The sequence below is a fragment of the Ranitomeya variabilis genome, chromosome 1 (assembly GCF_051348905.1).
Source record: "Ranitomeya variabilis isolate aRanVar5 chromosome 1, aRanVar5.hap1, whole genome shotgun sequence".
Lineage (NCBI taxonomy): Eukaryota > Metazoa > Chordata > Amphibia > Anura > Dendrobatidae > Ranitomeya > Ranitomeya variabilis.
In genome coordinates this window covers 64,601,914-64,624,324 of record NC_135232.1, presented here as the reverse complement: position 1 = coordinate 64,624,324, position 22,411 = coordinate 64,601,914, and the positions used below count along the sequence as shown (strand labels likewise).

Here is a 22,411-nt window from a genome sequence, read left to right as displayed (position 1 = left end):
TCCTCCTTCCTCACATCACAGTAAAGGCAGGGGGCAGCATATTTTTTGTGCCGCTCTGCTGGACCCACCCACGATGGCACGCCCTTCTTCTCCAGCACTCCTTGTGGCGCTGTAATGGCGGTTTTGGCGGCAATTTTGGCGGTCTTTTGCAATACAAAGTCTCTGAGCACAAAAACAGTTAAGCACAGTCTTTAAGGCGCACATGACCCGCTTTGCAGGCTTTAGTATATCCTGTTCGTGACGCCAAAGTTGGACCTAATAAATAGGAGCAGAAGCTCCCCCTGGTGGTCTGGAGTGTCAAATGTGTTGCATGTTTGTGGTACCTGGATGCAGTTATCCTTCTTTGCCTCCAAACGTAATATCACTCTCCCCGGGAGGAAAGCGACACTGCTGCGACGACCAGGACCCTGTGGCGCCGCATATATGTTGCCCTCGGCACTTTAAGTGGTCCCACCACTGCTAGTAAAAACAATCCGAGAGAAAATGACCAATTTTTTCAACAGGTGTCATCCTAGTAGCTTCTGCTTTTTTCTCTTCCATTCTTTGCCACTGAAGAGGCGCTCGCTTCCAAGTGAATAAAAAACCCTCTGAATACCCCAAGTGAAAAAATCTATTCTACACTATTGGGCAGAGTGCAGCCAAAGGGAAAAAAAAATTGGGCAGCACTCAGACGTCTCACCCAGATGTGTGAATGGAGCACTAAGACTAACTTCCCTAAGTTTTTATCAGTTTTTTTTTCTCAAACTTAACAGACTGTCAATCACCTCATGTACCAGCAAAACATTTGTTCGTCGAGAGAAATAATTTTTAAACTTGCTTAAATATCATTGTTCTCGGCAGCAAATAGTTCTGTTTAACCGTGCTGCCGAGAACAATGCTATTCTACGTACACCGAATGGTCATATTAAGGACTGTGCACATGATCTTGCGGTCGGCCGGTCTAAACAGGCGATTAAACAACTGTCAATTGGCTTCATTTAGGTTATTTAGGTGCCGTGATTGACCAGTGTAAATGCACCCTAGATTCAGGGACCTTACAGGAGACATGTTCTCTGGTGGAAATTGTCCTCATCCTTTTCTAATTGATCTGGTCCTGATGCCAGGGTAAGTTTTCACATCCACAGCTCGTCTCCACAAACGTCCCAACTAAGCAATGTCCCCTCTCCATTCTGTGCCCCTCTTCACACTGTACTCCCTCCATATTGTGTCCTCACACTGTCCCTAAATCTGTACACAGCTCTCGATTATCTCGTGCAAGAGAATCGCGCCAATTATGTACATAACAATCGACTCAAATTCTGACAACGTTTGATCCAAGTGTCATTCTACTGAGGTCAGATTCCTTCACATGAGAGAATCAGAGCACAGGTGAGGCTAAGACTGAGAAAGTAATTTCTCCATCTTCTCCATTGCCGGCGTCCACGGTAATTGGCTACACTCAGATGACATTGGTGCTGTCTGATGTTTCACATGTACCCATAGACTTGTATGGGTGAGCGTGATCCGAATATCGGAGCCACTAACAGCATGCCGATTCTGCATGAGAAAACAATGGCAGATCTGCACTGCCCCATAATATAACATTGGTGCTAAATCATCAGATAGCACTCAGGTGTGCACCCCCATGTACCCCATAGGCAGCTTGCACCCCCATGTACCAAATATATAGTCTGCACCCCCATGTACCCCACATATAGTCCTCACCACCATATACCACATATACAGGTCCTTCTCAAAAAATTAGCATATAGTGTTAAATTTCATTATTTACCATAATGTAATGATTACAATTAAACTTTCATATATTATAGATTCATTATCCACCAACTGAAATTTGTCAGGTCTTTTATTGTTTTAATACTGATGATTTTGGCATACAACTCCTGAAAACCCAAAAAACCTGTCTCAATAAATTAGCATATCAAGAAAAGGTTCTCTAAACGACCTATTACCCTAATCTTCTGAATCAACTAATTAACTCTAAACACATGCAAAAGATACCTGAGGCTTTTAAAAACTCCCTGCCTGGTTCATTACTCAAAACCCCCATCATGGGTAAGACTAGCGACCTGACAGATGTCAAGAAGGCCATCATTGACACCCTCAAGCAAGAGGGTAAGACCCAGAAAGAAATTTCTCAACAAATAAGCTGTTCCCAGAGTGCTGTATCAAGGCACCTCAATGGTAAGTCTGTTGGAAGGAAACAATGTGGCAGAAAACGCTGTACAACGAGAAGAGGTGACCGGACCCTGAGGAAGATTGTGGAGAAGGACCGATTCCAGACCTTGGGGAACCTGAGGAAGCAGTGGACTGAGTCTGGTGTGGAAACATCCAGAGCCACCGTGCACAGGCGTGTGCAGGAAATGGGCTACAGGTGCCGCATTCCCCAGGTAAAGCCACTTTTGAACCATAAACAGCGGCAGAAGCGCCTGACCTGGGCTACAGAGAAGCAGCACTGGACTGTTGCTAAGTGGTCCCAAGTACTTTTTTCTGATGAAAGCAAATTTTGCATGTCATTCGGAAATCAAGGTGCCAGAGTCTGGAGGAAGACTGGGGAGAAGGAAATGCCAAAATGCCTGAAGTCCAGTGTCAAGTACCCACAGTCAGTGATGGTGTGGGGTGCCATGTCAGCTGCTGGTGTTGGTCCACTGTGTTTCATCAAGGGCAGGGTCAATGCAGCTAGCTATCAGGAGATTTTGGAGCACTTCATGCTTCCATCAGCTGAAATGCTTTATGGAGATGAAGATTTCATTTTTCAGCACGACCTGGCACCTGCTCACAGTGCCAAAACCACTGGTAAATGGTTTACTGACCATGGTATTACTGTGCTCAATTGGCCTGCCAACTCTCCTGACCTGAACCCCATAGAGAATCTGTGGGATATTGTGAAGAGAAAGGTGAGAGACGCAAGACCCAACACTCTGGATGAGCTTAAGGCCGCTATTGAAGCATCCTGGGCCTCCATAACATCTCAGCAGTGTCACAGGCTGATTGCCTCCATGCCACGCCGCATTGAAGCAGTCATTTCTGCCAAAGGATTCCCGACCAAGTATTGAGTTCATAACTGAACATTATTATTTGATGGTTTTTTTGTTTGTTATTAAAAAACACTTTTATTTGATTGGACGGGTGAAATATGCTAATTTATTGAGACAGGTTTTTTTGGTTTTCAGGAGTTGTATGCCAAAATCATCAGTGTTAAAACAATAAAAGACCTGACAAATTTCAGTTGGTGGATAATGAATCTATAATATATGAAAGTTTAATTGTAATCATTACATTATGGTAAATAATGAAATTTAACACTATATGCTAATTTTTTGAGAAGGACCTGTATAGTCTGCACCCCAATGTACCCTACACACAGCTTGAACCCCCCAGGTATCCCATATATAGTCTGCACCCCCATGTGCCTCAAATACAGCTTGCACCCCACATACAGCTTGCACCCCTATGTACCCCACACACTACTGTGCAGTGACTCGCTGGCTCCTGCACAGAAGCAGTATGTAGACACTGCCATTAAAAGGGCGGATAAGGTAACAACGCAAGTGCATGGTGCATGGCGCATGCGTGGGATTACGGCACTGCAGCTGCATGTCACACGGTAGTGTGACATGCATGGGAGGGGATGGTATTGTAATGAAGAGAGGAGGCAGAGATTTCTTCCAGGCACTACACACCCTGCAGCCTGGAAGAAATCTATCTATATAATCGTCTAAGGGTCACTTTCGTATGTTTGTCTGTCTGTCTGTCACGGAAATCCCGCATCGCTGATTGGTCGCAGCCGTTAGGCCGCGACCAATCAGCGACGGGCACAGTCCGGCCGCAAATTCGCCCCTTCCTACTCTCTGTCAGTGCCCCCTCCAGTCAGCGCTCACACAGGGTTAATGGCTGCGTTGTGCAATATATTAAGTGGCTGGGCAATATACTACATTGCTGTGCTCTATACTACGTGGCCTGTGTTATATACTGTATGGGCTGTGTTATATATATACTACGTCTCTGTGCTCTATACTACGTGGCTGTGCTATATACTACGTGGCTGTGCAATACATTACGTGGCTGGGCAATATACTACGTGTCTGTGCTATATACTACAGGGGCTGTTCTATATACTACGTGGCTGGGCAATATACTACGTGGGCTGTGCTATACACTACGTGGGCTGTGTTATACACTGCGTGGGCTGTGCTATATATACTACGGAGGCTGTGCTATATACTACGTGGGCTGTGTTATATACTACGTGGGCTTTGTTAAATACGACGTGGGCTGTATGCTACTTGGCTGTGCTATATTTCTCTGCTGTATCTGTGCATCATGAATTGTGGTATGTGTTAAAGAGGGGGGCCCACTGAGACTCTTTCGCCCGGGGCCCTCAAAAACCTGGAGCAGGTCCTGGCTTCACTGATTGTTCATGGCTGGGCGTGACCAATCAGCGACAGGCGCAGTCCGGCCGCGAATTGGCGCGGAATTTGAACCACGCTTCGCTAATTGGTCGCGCCCGGCCGGCCGAATCCTGTGTATAAATTGCATTACTCTGAAAACTTCATAAATAAACTACATACATATTCTAGAATACCCGATGCGTTAGAATCTGGCCACCATCTCGTCATTAACATAATAGATTAAAAGTGCATTTCTCAACATCTACACCGCAGCTATGAGGCATACAAGTAAGACTAGTTTAACCATTCTGTTACCTGCATGCCCATAGTAATAGCGTAACAACATCCCAGGGGGTGACAGATTCCCTTTAAATTAGCTTGATGATAACTATAGATCAGACAGATGGGGCTAGTTTAGAGCACAGTGAGAGGGAAGGAGGGGTCTGCAGCACTGAGGAGAAGCAAGTGCTGCTGTAAAGTAGCTACGTGAAGTTGAATGCACAGAGTGGCAAATGAAGAAGAAAATCCCTACACAAATATACAAGAAAGAAGCTTCATGTTGGGCTTTAAGCATTTCAAGTGAGGTGGAAAGAACGAATTGCAGCCTTTCTGGAGATGAATGAGTTAACTAACACCTGAATGTAGTTTAAGATGAGATTTCACAAATCGTTTTGGACATGGCATATGAAGAACAGGTTCATTCCAGCTCATGTGCACTTTAAGAATTCCTCTTAGGGTCCAGATCTGTGCCAAAATCAACATCAGAGGACTGCCAGCAAAAGTGCGATTGAAGAACAAACTTTATGTTATAATTTGCATTTGACACAGGAAAAAACCTATAAGATGCACATAAAGAGTTGACTTGGGGTGTTAATACCTCCCGATATACAAAGCCCTGAGCCAGAGGAGCTGTAAACTGCATCCGCTACCTATACAGCTATGTGTATCAATTCCTTACTATTTTCAAGATCTCTGCTTCATATCACAAAATAAAAGACTTATTTGCATTCACAGACTGAGAATATGTCCTAGTACCTCTCACACAGCTGTAATTTTGTTACAATGTATAAGTGTAGTCAATTCTCTATGATCAGCACAAACCTCTCTCATGTTCTGGACTACAGCTATTACATGGCTGTCCCTGGGGTGTCACGTCCTCCTGGGAGATTTGGGGTTAGGCGATCATTACGTATTTGGAATCGCAGGTCTTCCATTTAGCCTTTGTGTTTTGTTCCTCGTATTAAATGGACTTTGTTTCCTTTGGCGCTGAAGAGGTTAATGACTCTTTGTATGCCAGTTAGAAATCTCACAGCTGCTCCTGACCTTCTCATTTTCTCACTCTATAAAACGTGGCCATTCCTTTTCATCCCAACCTGTGAGGGTATGTTTCCACGGGGCGCATTCCTTCAGTATTTGCTGCGGATTGGACGCTGCCTACAGCCGCAGTGTCCAATCCGCAGCTTCCAGATGTTACAGCATAGCGGAGGGGATTCTCTGAATTCCCATCTCTTCTATGCGTGCAAACACACAAGGTGGCAGACCTGCATAACTGGACATGCAGCGCGTCTTTATAGACCACAGCATATCTATTTATCTTGCAGAGACGCTCAGTCTCCGCAAGATAAATAACACAGTCTATGTATAGGATGTGGTGATTCCGCCTGTGTTCAATGAACACAGGCGGAATCACCGCGCGTACAAAAGGGGACAGCGCTTTGGGCAGAGCGGGGTATCCGCTGTGTCCAAAGCACTGGGATTCCGGACCGTTGACACATACCCTCAAAGTTCTACTTCCTGGCTTGCTGGAGTTGATGTGCTGAAGTTGCTGAGTTCATAGTTGCTGCTGAAGATTGTTGTCGGCTGTTTTTGAGTGTATGTTTTCTCCATAATCCTATCACCATTTGATTTGTACCTTCCTATCATTCCCTTTATTCCTCCCTACCCTTGACGAGTGTTTTTGTATGCAAGTTGCTTTTTCTTATCCCTGTTTGTCTTATGTGTTTATACACTAATGTATCTGGAGGGGGAGTGGGCAGCTAAAGGTACCGTCACACTAGGCGATGTCGCCAGCAATCCGTGACGTTGCAGCGACCTGGATGGCGATATCGCTGTATTTGACACGCAGCAGCGATCTGGATCCCGCTGTGAAATTGCTGGTCGCTGCTAGAAGGTCTGCACATTATTTGGTCGCTAGGTCGCCGTGTATCGCCGTGTTTGACAGCAAAAGCGACGATACCAGCGATATTTTACACTGGTAACCAGGGTAAACATCGGGTTACTAAGCGCAGGGCCGCGCTTAGTAACCCGATGTTTACCCTGGTTACCAGCGTAAAAGTTAAAAAAACAAACAGTACATACTCACCTGCGCGTCCCCCAGCCTCTGCTTCCTGACACTAAAGCGCCGGCCCTAAACTGAAAGTGAAAGCAACAGCGGTGACGTCACCGCTCTGCTGTTAGGGCCGGAGCTCAGTCAGCGTCAGGATGCAGAGGCTGGGGGACGCGCAGGTGAGCATGTACTGTTTGTTTTTTTAACTTTTACGCTGGTAACCAGGGTAAACATCGGGTTACTAAGCGCGGCCCTGCGCTTAGCAACCCGATGTTTACCCTGGTTACCCGGGGACCTCGGCATCGCTGGTCGCTGGAGAGCGGTCTGTGTGACAGCTCTCCAGCGACCACACAGCGACGCTGCAGCGATCGGCATTGCTGTCGCTATTGCTGCAGCGTCGCTTAGTGTGACGGTACCTTTAGGGCATATCAGGAGCATAGTAAGGTCGGAGACTCAGGCCTCTCTACCATCAAGAGTTCCCCTAGGACAGGAATAGTTACGGTCCCAGTTTCAGGGACAGTTTGAGGCCCCCGTTTTTACCGAAGACAGTCATAGTGTGACAATGACACAGTGTAACAGATCTGTATATGTTCTCTAGTCTGTATACATGTTACCCCACATAGTATCTGTATATGACCCTGATCCTGTAAGGTGGAGACATGAAGTTGAAATTATTAGGAATATTCCATGCCCTTTTTAGGGGTTTCACTTTGGAAACTGTTGCCACATTGGTCATCCCCCACTTTTCTGGATTTCGTATGGTTGAGTATCATGGAGTAAGTAGATCAAGGTCCCCACCAGTACACAGACTTAATTTGGATTTTGATCAGTGCTATATTGTTAGTTGACAATGTAAAGATGTCGAGCATCATACACATTACATTACATATGGTAAACAAAGGCACTGATACTAAATATTGCAAATGTGCAACATTTAAAGGAGCTTGGCCACTTTTCTGTTGCTGTTGCACCTTCAGTATATAATGTTTTAAACATTTCGGGTCATCTGCTTCAGTAGAAGAAACATTTTCCTCCTGTTTTCAAAGTAGAAGGAAACCCATCACCGGGATGAGCACTTACAGTTACCCGGCCTGATAAAGCTGGGACGATTGGATACGACACATACTCTAAACTGAGGCTGTATAATGATTTACTGCATGTGTTATTGTCATCAGCAGAGTCAACACACTAGGTGTTAGATATTTAAGTAAAGTATGTGTTGAAACTTTTGTTTGGGCCTAATTATGTGTATTTTTGGCTAGGGTTTCAATAAAAATATTGCACCATTTGTCTTCTACAGCTTCTATGAATCATAGTACATAGAAGACTGCAGAACGAGCTATCAGTAAATTTGCCAATGGGCTTGTTCTGACTGAAAGGCTTGTAACCATCATCTCTTCTCTCCAAAATGTTCTTATATATTACAACTCTGCCATCAAAAGGAGCCACAGACAAATTCACTTTTACCAAGACAGAAAGTCATCCCCAACCATTAGCATAGCTCGATCGCCAAAGTCTGACCACTGGGACTCTCCGTGATCCCATGAACATGGCTCTGTAGGGAATAGCTTAATATCTTGGAAAAACCCCATTAACTCATTCTACAGAATGCTATGTTCTATGATACATAGAGGATGCAGAATTAAAATTATACTTTTTCATGAAACTTATATTTTGCTAAAAATACATGCACTAAATAAAAAAAAAATCCCCCCCCCACTACTCCTACTTCTGGAAATATGGACACCAGTTTAACTCTTACTATTGTCCCTGTCTCCTGAATGGTTAGTTATGGTCCGAAAGTTAAAGCTGAGTGACATCTTGTATGACAGCCACTACGGCATCCAGATTTCCTCGACTATCACCCAAGATTCTCAGATTTAGCTAACAAATTGCTAAACAGAATTTGTCAGAACATGACGATACAGGAACTTTTATATACCGGGTAGGTCTTATTTTTGGGGGTAATGTTCTCCCTTGTGGACACATTTGGAAAGGTGAAGGTTCTAAAAGTATTGTTTTTATTTCATTTATGCACTTGTCTCGATTTTGCCACCTGGACCATAAACTTTTATCAAGATTCAGCTTTAAATGTTTGTAAATCGCCCTGGAAAAATGACAAGGGTCATGAGAACTTTATAGAGAAGCTTTGATGTGATCTGCTAGGACGTGGGTGTGATGGTCATGAAACGGTGAAGTTAGTAATGGCGAGGTGACAGTGCACAGTGACTCAGTGCTGTTTTTTTGGAAAAATGATCACAGTGCACAAATCTGTGAATTGAGCAATGAGAGGAAAGGGTGGAGGACACTTTGTCACTGAGGTGGGGGCACAACATTGCATAATAGTATGAGGTGGTGGGTGCAGCCTATAATTTAAGAGGAAGGGGGGAAGGTGGTGGGAAAAATGTGTTATAGAAAAGGCAAGAGGTGGAGGTCAATGACCAATTTTGACAGAAACCTGGTGTAAGAAATATTGCCATTCATAAGTCGACCATAGAAGCTGCAGTATCATTTTTGGCCACTGGAGGCATAGCTCTAAAAGTTCATAATTGCATGAATTTGATTGGTCAAGTCCAAAAGTCCTTTACTAAAGTCGAAAAGGTGGAGATTAAACGTATCTGTAAAATAAGATGCCAGGCCTGTGTCCAAAGTGGAAGAAATCCTAAATAAGAATATTTCCCCAAAAAACTCCCAAATCACAAGTAAATAGAAATCCTTGGCTTGTCCTCTTCTGACCTCTGCGATACCCAACTTTCCCGAAGTCCTGATATTAATATGTAGCAATGTTGCACAGCGATGCCAGCCTTGCCCACTTTCTTCTCCTATGTCACCGGTTTCATGCTGCATGCCATTCGTGTGTTATCTACCATTCTTTTGCAATGCAAGGAACAATTAAAAAAGATTAATAAATTCCAGTTTCTGTCTGGGCAGGAAGCCATGATATTTAATCTACTGATCGCTGTGTACACATTATAGGTGAAGAGTTTTAGGTTGATGAAAGCTCCTCTAAGTCACTGAGGAATTGGGAGAATCCCCGTTATACCAGTGTATGATTTATGTCCACCATTGCCATTAGCTATGGCCAGCGCAATGGGGAGCAGCGGGATGTCTTAGAAATTGGTGAAAAGAGACTCATCTATTCATCCCGAGTCATCCTAAGCGGATGTCCCACCATGCTGGAATATTTCCTACAGTAAAAGGCATTATTTTCTAAGACTTTTGAAAAAAATAAATATAAATTAAAAAAACCTCAGTGGTTGATACCTTTTAAAGGTCAACTGTGATGATGACGTCTTTGAAAAAATCTTCACCAATTTCTATTTTTTGTCATATATAAATTCTACTTCTCAGCTACGTAAATCTGCAGGCAATGCATATACTCCAGTCACATCCAGAGCTGCATTCACAGTTCTGCCATATCTATCTATTATCTAAAAAGAGAAAAGCAGCAGCAGGCAACAGTGTGTCTGGGTGCCGTGCCTCCAAGGTCCAACCAAACCTCTATATAAGAGACAAAAAATGGAGGCAGCAAATCAGTATAAGGTGAAAAAGTGCTTATTTATGGTAATAGCCCATAGTGGCGATGGTTCGGCTCAAGGACTGTGAGCCTTTCTCAAGCCGAAACATCGCCTCTATGGGCTATTACCATAAATAAGCACTTTTTCACCTTATACTGGTGTGCTGCCTCCATTTTTTGTTTCCTATCTATTATCTATCAATTATATATCTATCATCTATTAATCATCTATTATCATCTATCATCTTTTATCTATTATCTATCTATCTATTATCTATCTATCTATCTATCATCTATTTATCTATCATCTATCTATTATCTATTTATTATCTATGATCTATTATCTATCTACAGTATTATCTATCTATCATCTATTAATCATCTATTATCTATTGATCTATTATGTATCTATCTATTATCTATCTATTTTCTATTATCTATCTATTATTTATCTATCATCTATTTATTTATCTATTATCTATCTATGAGATTACCAAGAAATCGTCCAAAAATATTAATTGGCAATGGCACTTCAAAGCAATAATGACCACAAAATGCCCAACTGTGATTAGACAGTGGACATTAATGAAGAGAACCATAGAGTACAATAAAAAGATAAACTTTTATTACTATTCATTAAAAATACCAGTACAGATACAACTTAGACACAAAAATACCCGAGGGGATATCCGGAGCTAATAACAGACTGAATTTCAGGAGTTAATCACACATTCAGTGGCTGTACACATGCATATATTGCGGCATTTTCTCATACATGAACAAGGACCCTGTCAATATAGGTAGTGGTATAAAAACAAGGTCTAAACAATATCCCAAAGAATCAAGAGACCTAAAATCCTAATCATAAATGGCCCTACATAAAGAGTATAGCCCAATATGCATCGCTAAGTAACAATATCTACCGGATTTCAGAAGGTCATAAAGTAGAAATGAAAGGTCCGGTAGTTCCCCTGCGATCTGTCTATTTTCTATCATCTATCTATCTATCTATCTATCTATCTATCTATCACCTGTCTATTATCTATCTATCATCTATCTATCTATTATCATCTATCTATCTATCTATCTATCTATCTATCTATCTATCTATCTATCTATTATCTATCATTTATCTATCATCTATCTATTATCTATCTATCTATCTATCTATCTATCTATCTATCTATCTATCTATCTATCTATTACCTGTCTATTATCTATCTATCATCTATCTATCTATTATCTATCATTTATCTATCATCTATCTATTATCTATCTATCTATCTATCTATCATCTATCTATCTATCTATTATCTATCATTTATCTATCATCTATCTATTATCTATCATCTATCTATCTGTCTATTATCTATCTATCTATCTATCTATCTATCTATGTATCAATATCTATCTATCTATCTATCTATCTATCTATCTATTATCTATCATTTATCTATCATCTATCTATTTATCTATCTATCTATCTATCTATCTATCTATCTATCTATCTATCTATCATCTATCTATCTATGTATTATCTATTATCTATCTATCTATCTATCTATCTATCTATCTATCTATCGTATCTATCGTATCTATCGTATCTATCGTATCTATCGTATCTATCGTATCTATCTATCTATCTATCTATCTATGTATCCACTTATGGTCTGAAGCCTGAGGCTTGTTGTATGGTGTCTGAACTCCTCTGCAGCTATTGGCCTTTATCCTGTTAACCTGAGTGTATATATAGTTTAGTGCCTGGCATAACTGGGATGGCACAGTCACATTCCTTGTCTCAGGTTCCGTCACCCCGTACTAAGGGTATGCATCCCTAGACTTCAAGGAAGCAACATGCCCTCCAGCTTCTGTGTCAGTCTTTTAATGGACGTGGACTGATGGCTTTTGTTAAATTTAGAAGAAAAGTTTTAGACAATTGGAGGATGGAAAATCCAAATAACAAAACTAATTTGAAAGTTTTGACTCCTCCTTTGGTCTCCTTGGAGGATCTTAAGATAAGATTGATCTAAGGGCCCCTTCACACTGGTCGATTCTGCTACGATTACGACGCATTTGCGTCATATTCGACATCGCAGTACGAGCTCGTAGCCAGCGGTCACACTCTACGATGTTAACGCTTTTTCTGACGTAGTTGCGATGTGAACGTCACGCGTCGCAATCGTACGCTACCCTTCACACCGCCATAGTCCTACGACTCCGAGCGTGACGTATTACCAGCATGGGCGTGCTAAAACGTCACGCCCAATCAGGAGACAGGTATGCGGAAGCCCAACCCACGTAGTCGCATTACGAGCTCGTATGACCGCCGTCACATACTACGATTTCGACCGCCACAGCGAGACATTTACGACGAAAGAAAGTTCTGCTCTTTCTTTCACATCGTACGATGCTGGGCTGCGTCGCAGATCGTAACGCCATGTCACACTTTGCAACCTCGGAACGAGGACGGATAAACGTCACAAATCGAACGCTCGTTCAGACTTTGATTGCACAGTGTGAAGGGGCCCTTAGCCCATGGAAAGTCTCGCCCCCTTACACACTCTTTAGCTCATTGATATGGTTACTCATGATCAGATGGATTTTCTCAACATTATGCAATCCCTTGAAATCTATTTCATCCCAATATTATTCGTTAATGGAAGATAAAATATTATTGACAAATCCATAAATAAGTCAGAGGAAGTCCCTGGAGAGTGGAGGTTCTCGGTCAATGAGGATAAAGGAAGGAAAGGTTGAGGGGAGGAACTTGAGGTTTATGTCTTATACTCACTTTGAGCAGAGACGAGTGGCTTCTTTCCGAGGAATAAGAAACCAAAAGAAGCAAAAAAGTTTCACTGCCATTTAATTAATGGAACTCCATAACATTTTATGAAAGAACCAAGTGAATTGGAAGTATGACTTATACCTGTGGTCGGGTCAGGGCTGCCATTGGGCATTGCTGTCAGAGAGTACTGCTTCCGAAAAGATGAGCAACCTCATCCAACGAGGCTTAGTTCACAAGGAAAAAACCTCATAAACGCTAAAGAATTGATTCTCTATGGTGGCAGAGTTGATGGACCCACTGAACGGCGCTCACAGTTTTTGTGTATGTTTTTGGAATTTGCCATGACGTGAAATTTTCCACTCCTAAATATTGTATTGTCTACATGAGTCCATGTAGCGGTGCCACATCACACTCACCAAACAGTCCTCTGCACACATCATACAATGCAGTCTCAGCTTTCATATGGACTCATGCCCAACAGGATCCTCACTCAGCAAACAAGGACAGGATCCACAGCAGGCTGGCACTGACGGCTGGCTGCCAAGCCAAAAATATTCCACTCTCTATTTATCAAATTATAAAGAACTAATTGACCCCTTCAGGAAATAAAGTGACTTTGGGGTAATGTGTTTAAGAGATCATTAGCTGCAACATGTCACAAGTCTGTAAAGTTTCTCAAGTAGCCTTTGTTTGCTCAATCTATAGGTTTGTTATTTTCCATTGACTACACATTAGAGCACAATCGGGTCTATTGACTGACTGTGTTATGTGCTACTCACATGTACATTAGTCCAAGTGCTATACACTGGATGTCTGTGAATGGGCATAATAATTGGGGATTTGTTTACTGCCAGTGAACAAAACATGTATAAAGGGGTAAAGTCACAATATATACGATTATATGTAATATAATGTACTCCTATAATACTGTTAATTATGTACAAGTATATAACTACAATAATACTGTCCCTATTTGCAAGAGTATAACTACTATAATACTGCCCCCTATGTACAAGAATATAACTACTATAATACTGATCTTATATACAAGAATATAACTACTATAATACTGCCCCTATGTACAAGAATATAACTACTATAATACTGCCCCTATGTACAAGAATATAACTACTATAATACTGCCCCTATGTACAAGAATATAACTACTGTAATACTGCTCCTATGTACAAGAATATAACTACAATAATACTGATCCTATGTACAAGAATATAACTACTATAATACTGCCCCCATGTACAAGAACATAACTACTATAATACTGCCCCCTATGTACAAGAATATAACTAAAATAATACTGCCCCTATTTACAAGAATATAACTATTATAATACTGCCCCTATGTACAAGAATATAACTACTATAATACTTCCCCTATGTACAAGAATATAACTACTATAATACTGCCCCTATGTACAAGAATATAACTACTATAATTCTGCTCCTATTTACAAGAATATAACTACTATAATACTGCTCCTATGTACAAGAATATAACTACTATAATACTGCTCCTATGTACAAGAATATAACTACTATAATACTGCCCCTATGTACAAGAATATAACTACTATAATACTGCCCCTATGTACAAGAATATAACTACTATAATACTGCCCCCTATGTACAAGAATATAGCTACTATAACAATGCTCCTGTGTACAAGAATATAACTACTATAATACTGCTGCTATGTACAAGAATATAACTATAATAATACTGTTCCTATGTACAATAATATAACTACTATAATACTGCCTCTATGTACAAGACTATAACTACTATAATACTGCCCCTATGTACAAGAATATAACTACTATAATACTGCTCCTATGTACAAGAATATAACTACTATAATACTGCTCCTATGTACAAGAATATAACTACTATAACACTGCCCCCTATGTACAAGAATATAACTACTATAATACTGATCCTATGTACAAGAATATAACTACTATAATACTGCTCCTATGTACAAGAATATAACTACTATAATATTGCTCCTATGTACAAGAATAAAACTACTATAATACTGCCCCTATGTACAAGAATGTAACTACTATAATACTGCTCCTATCTACAAGAATACAACTACTATAATACTGCCCCTATGTACAAGAATATAACTACTATAATACTGCTCCTATGTACAAGAATAAAACTACTATAATACTGCTCCTATGTACAAGAATATAACTACTATAATACTGCCCCTATGTACAAGAATATAACTACTATAATACTGCCCCTATTTTACAAGAATATAACTACTATAATACTGCCCCATGTACAAGAATATAGCTACTATAATACTGCCGCTATGTACAAGAATATAACTACTATAATACTGCTCCTATATACTGGAATACAACTACTATAATACTGCCCCTATGTACAAGAATATAACTACTATAATACTGCTCCCCATGTACAAGAATATATCTACTATAATACTGCCCATATGTACAAGAATATAACTACTATAATACTGCTCCCTATGTACAAGAATATAACTACTATAACACTGCTCCTATGTACAAGAATATAACTACTATTAGGGCTTGTTCACACGTCGCTGATTTTGCTGCGGATTTTTCCGCAGCGGATTTTTCCGCAGCGGATTTTGAAAAACCGCAGTGCAAAACCGCTATGGTTTTCACTGCGGTTTTTTGTGTGGTTTCTACTGCGGATTCCACTGCGGTTTTCCAACTGCACTTTCCTATTGGTGCAGGTGGAAAACCGCTGCGGAATCCGCAGAAAGAATTGACATGGTACTTCTTTTTTTCCGCAGAAAATCCGCGCGGATTTTCCAGCGGAAAAAAGCAAAGTGGGCACAGCGGTTTTTGTTTTCCATAGGGTAACATTGTACTGTACCCTGCATGGAAAACGGCTGCGGATCCGCAGCTGCAAATCCGCTGCGGATCCGCAGCAAAAACCGCAAAGTGTGAACACAGCCTAATACTGCCCCCTATGTACAAGAATATAACTACTATAATACTGCCCCTATGTACAAGAATATAACTACTATAATACTGCTCCTATGTACAAGAATATAACTACTATAATACTGCCGCTATGTACAAGAATATAACTACTATAATACTGCTCCTATATACTGGAATACAACTACTATAATACTGCTCCTATGTACAGGAATATAACTACTATAATACTGCTCCTATGAACAAGAATATAACTACTATAATACTGCTCCTATGAACAAGAATATAACTACTATAATACTGCTCCTATGTACAAGAATATAACTACTATAATACTGCTCCTATGTACAAGAATATAACTACTATAATACTGCTACTATGTACAAGAATATAACTACTATAATACTGCCCCTCTATGTACAAGAATATAACTACTATAATACTGCCCCTATGTACAAGAATATAACTACTATAATACTGCCCCTATGTACAAGAATATAACTACTATAATACTGCTTCTATGTACAAGAATATAACTACTATAATACTGCCCCTCTATGTACAAGAATATAACTACTATAATACTGCTTCTATGTACAAGAATATAACTACTATAATACTGCCCCTCTATGTACAAGAATATAACTACTATAATACTGCCCCTATGTACAAGAATATAACTACTATAATACTGCTCCTATATACTGGAATACAACTACTATAATACTGCTCCTATGTACAACAATATAACTACTATAATACTGCTCCTATGAACAAGAATATAACTACTATAATACTGCTCCTATGAACAAGAATATAACTACTATAATACTGCTCCTATGTACAAGAATATAACTACTATAATACTGCTCCTATGTACAAGAATATAACTACTATAATACTGCTACTATGTACAAGAATATAACTACTATAATACTGCCCCTCTATGTACAAGAATATAACTACTATAATACTGCCCCTATGTACAAGAATATAACTACTATAATACGGCCCCTCTATGTACAAGAATATAACTACTATAATACTGCTTCTATGTACAAGAATATAACTACTATAATACTGCCCCTCTATGTACAAGAATATAACTACTATAATACTGCTCCTATGTACAAGAATATAACTACTATTAGGGCTTGTTCACACGTCGCTGATTTTGCTGCGGATTTTTCCGCAGCGGATTTTGAAAAACCGCAGTGCAAAACCGCTATGGTTTTCACTGCGGTTTTTTGTGTGGTTTCTACTGCGGATTCCACTGCGGTTTTCCAACTGCACTTTCCTATTGGTGCAGGTGGAAAACCGCTGCGGAATCCGCAGAAAGAATTGACATGGTACTTCTTTTTTTCCGCAGAAAATCCGCGCGGATTTTCCAGCGGAAAAAAGCAAAGTGGGCACAGCGGTTTTTGTTTTCCATAGGGTAACATTGTACTGTACCCTGCATGGAAAACGGCTGCGGATCCGCAGCTGCAAATCCGCTGCGGATCCGCAGCAAAAACCGCAAAGTGTGAACACAGCCTAATACTGCCCCCTATGTACAAGAATATAACTACTATAATACTGCCCCTATGTACAAGAATATAACTACTATAATACTGCTCCTATGTACAAGAATATAACTACTATAATACTGCCGCTATGTACAAGAATATAACTACTATAATACTGCTCCTATATACTGGAATACAACTACTATAATACTGCTCCTATGTACAAGAATATAACTACTATAATACTGCTCCTATGAACAAGAATATAACTACTATAATACTGCTCCTATGTACAAGAATATAACTACTATAATACTGCTCCTATGTACAAGAATATAACTACTATAATACTGCTACTATGTACAAGAATATAACTACTATAATACTGCCCCTCTATGTACAAGAATATAACTACTATAATACTGCCCCTATGTACAAGAATATAACTACTATAATACTGCTTCTATGTACAAGAATATAACTACTATAATACTGCCCCTCTATGTACAAGAATATAACTACTATAATACTGCTTCTATGTACAAGAATATAACTACTATAATACTGCCCCTCTATGTACAAGAATATAACTACTATAATACTGCCCCTATGTACAAGAATATAACTACTATAATACTGCTCCTATATACTGGAATACAACTACTATAATACTGCTCCTATGTACAAGAATATAACTACTATAATACTGCTCCTATGAACAAGAATATAACTACTATAATACTGCTCCTATGAACAAGAATATAACTACTATAATACTGCTCCTATGTACAAGAATATAACTACTATAATACTGCTCCTATGTACAAGAATATAACTACTATAATACTGCTCCTATGTACAAGAATATAACTACTATAATACTGCCCCTCTATGTACAAGAATATAACTACTATAATACTGCCCCTATGTACAAGAATATAACTACTATAATACTGCCCCTATGTACAAGAATATAACTACTATAATACTGCTTCTATGTACAAGAATATAACTACTATAATACTGCCCCTCTATGTACAAGAATATAACTACTATAATACTGCTTCTATGTACAAGAATATAACTACTATAATACTGCCCCTCTATGTACAAGAATATAACTACTATAATACTGCTCCTATGTACAAGACTATAACTACTATAATACTGCTCCTATGTACAAGAATATAACTACTATAATACTGCCCTCTATGTACAAGAATATAACTACTATAATACTGCCCCTATGTACAAGAATATAACTACTATAATACTGCTCCTATGTACAAGAATATAACTACTATAATACTGCCCCTATGTACAAGAATATAACTACTATAATACTGCTCCTATGTACAAGAATATAACTACTATAATACTGCTTCTATGTACAAGAATATAACTACTATAATACTGCCCATATGTACAAGAATATAACTATTATAATACTGCCTCTATGTACAAGACTATAACTACTATAATACTGCCTCTATGTACAAGAATATAACTACTATAATACTGCTCCTATGTACAAGAATATAACTACTATAATACTGCTACTATGTACAAGAATATAACTACTATAATACTGCCCCTCTATGTACAAGAATATAACTACTATAATACTGCCCCTATGTACAGGAATATAACTACTATAATACTGCCCCTATGTACAAGAATATAACTACTATAATACTGCTTCTATGTACAAGAATATAACTACTATAATACTGCCCCTCTATGTACAAGAATATAACTACTATAATACTGCTCCTATGTACAAGACTATAACTACTATAATACTGCTCCTATGTACAAGAATATAACTACTATAATACTGCCCTCTATGTACAAGAATATAACTACTATAATACTGCTCCTATGTACAAGAATATAACTACTATAATACTGCCCCTATGTACAAGAATATAACTACTATAATACTGCTCCTATGTACAAGAATATAACTACTATAATACTGCTCCTATGTACAAGAATATAACTACTATAATACTGCCCCTATGTACAAGAATATAACTACTATAATACTGCTCCTATGTACAAGAATATAACTACTATAATACTGCTCCTATGTACAAGAATATAACTACTATAATACTGCCCCTATGTACAAGAATATAACTACTATAATACTGCCCCTATGTACAAGAATATAACTACTATAATACTGCTCCTATGTACAAGAATATAACTACTATAATACTGCCCCTATGTACAAGAATATAACTACTATAATACTGCCCCTATGTACAAGAATATAACTACTATAATACAGCTCCTGTGTACAAGAATATAACTACTATAATACTGCACCTATGTACAAGAATATAACTACTATAATACTGCCCCTATGTACAAGAATATAACTACTATAATACTGCTTCTATGTACAAGAATATAACTACTATAATACTGCCCCTCTATGTACAAGAATATAACTACTATAATACTGCTTCTATGTACAAGAATATAACTACTATAATACTGCCCCTCTATGTACAAGAATATAACTACTATAATACTGCTCCTATGTACAAGACTATAACTACTATAATACTGCTCCTATGTACAAGAATATAACTACTATAATACTGCCCTCTATGTACAAGAATATAACTACTATAATACTGCCCCTATGTACAAGAATATAACTACTATAATACTGCTCCTATGTACAAGAATATAACTACTATAATACTGCCCCTATGTACAAGAATATAACTACTATAATACTGCTCCTATGTACAAGAATATAACTACTATAATACTGCTCCTATGTACAAGAATATAACTACTATAATACTGCCCATATGTACAAGAATATAACTATTATAATACTGCCTCTATGTACAAGACTATAACTACTATAATACTGCCTCTATGTACAAGAATATAACTACTATAATACTGCTCCTATGTACAAGAATATAACTACTATAATACTGCTACTATGTACAAGAATATAACTACTATAATACTGCCCCTCTATGTACAAGAATATAACTACTATAATACTGCCCCTATGTACAAGAATATAACTACTATAATACTGCCCCTATGTACAAGAATATAACTACTATAATACTGCTTCTATGTACAAGAATATAACTACTATAATACTGCCCCTCTATGTACAAGAATATAACTACTATAATACTGCTCCTATGTACAAGAATATAACTACTATAATACTGCTCCTATGTACAAGAATATAACTACTATAATACTGCCCCTATGTACAAGAATATAACTACTATAATACTGCTCCTATGTACAAGAATATGACTACTATAATATGGTCCCATAAACAAGGACATAACTAATTTGATCTCTTATTTGCAGGAATACAGGTGCTGTAGTACTCATTAATTATTAGTCATAGTTTTTGCTCCTATGTTTTTGGTTTCTTCACCACAGAAACATATTGCATTACAACCAATGTTCCGTTTTTCATTTCACAATAATATGTTTTTGAAGATAGCAGTTAACTGACAATTGTGTAAGTGGAAGCGTCTTCTTCTCCCCTATTATTCTGTGATGTCCACAGGATATGTGTGATGGGTTTATGAAGTGATGTGCTAAGCTGTAGACATTTATGGTGACAGGCATCACAGCTCATTGCTCTCAGTGAGGATCCCGTCACTCTCATGTATTTTATGAACACAATAAATAAAGTGATTGTAAATATAATCCGCGATCACTGTGAGTGCGAGCGATTAATGCAGAATGTTTCACAAGCTCAGCAACCAGTTCATGTTTACTGCAAGCATCTACTCAGCAGCGAAGCGAAGCCTGGGCTGGGAGCCATGTCTGGTTAGCAGGGGCTACGTTTGCTCTGGTAATTGCTGTTTTCATCACCATCATATCTCCAAAAGTCTTAATATTTGCATAAATTCATCAGAAAACTGAATCTTCTAAGCAGAACAGAGAGTTTCATAACAGGATTGTGCTGCTGTTGTAGAATGGTCACATCTTGTTTTCTCATAACGTTTATATGATAATTGATATTGCCTATGTAAATGTCTGAAATATGACGCTATTCTGCTGGTGCAGTCACTGTGTACATACATTACATTACTGATCCTGTACTGATCCTGTATTATACTCCAGAGCTGCACTCACTTTTGTGCTGGTGCAGTCACTGTGTACATACATTACATTACTGATCCTGAGTTACATCCTGTATTATACCCCAGAGCTGCACTCACTATTCTGCTGGTGCAGTCACTGTGTACATACATTACATTACTGATCCTGAGTTACATCCTGTATTATACCCCAGAGCTGCACTCACTATTCTGCTGGTGCAGTCACTGTGTACATACATTACATTACTGATCCTGAGTTACATCCTGTATTATACCCCAGAGCTGCACTCACTATTCTGCTGGTGCAGTCACTGTGTACATACATTACATTACTGATCCTGAGTTACATCCTGTACCCCAGAGCTGCACTCACTATTCTGCTGGTGCAGTCACTGTGTACATACATTACATTACTGATCCTGAGTTACATCCTGTATTATACCCCAGAGCTGCACTCACTATTCTGCTGGTGCAGTCACTGTGTACATACATTACATTACTGATCCTGAGTTACATCCTGTATTATACCCCAGAGCTGCACTCACTATTCTGCTGGTGCAGTCACTGTGTACATACATTACATTACTGATCCTGAGTTACATCCTGTATTATACCCCAGAGCTGCATTCACTATTCTGCTGGTGCAGTCACTGTGTACATACATTACATTACTGATCCTGAGTTACCTCCTGTATTATACCCCAGAGCTGCACTCACTATTCTGCTGGTGCAGTCACTGTGTACATACATTACATTACTGATCCTGTACTGATCCTGAGTTACATCCTGTATTATACTCCAGAGCTGCACTCACTA

At 39.0% G+C, this 22,411-nt stretch overlaps 1 protein-coding gene across 1 annotated transcript in view; it reads left to right on the top strand.

The window, feature by feature from the left end:
- LOC143805226 (aquaporin-3) overlaps nucleotides 1-22,411 on the top strand; it is a 40,899-nt gene that overhangs the window by 7,534 nt on the left and 10,954 nt on the right. The window lies entirely within an intron of this gene.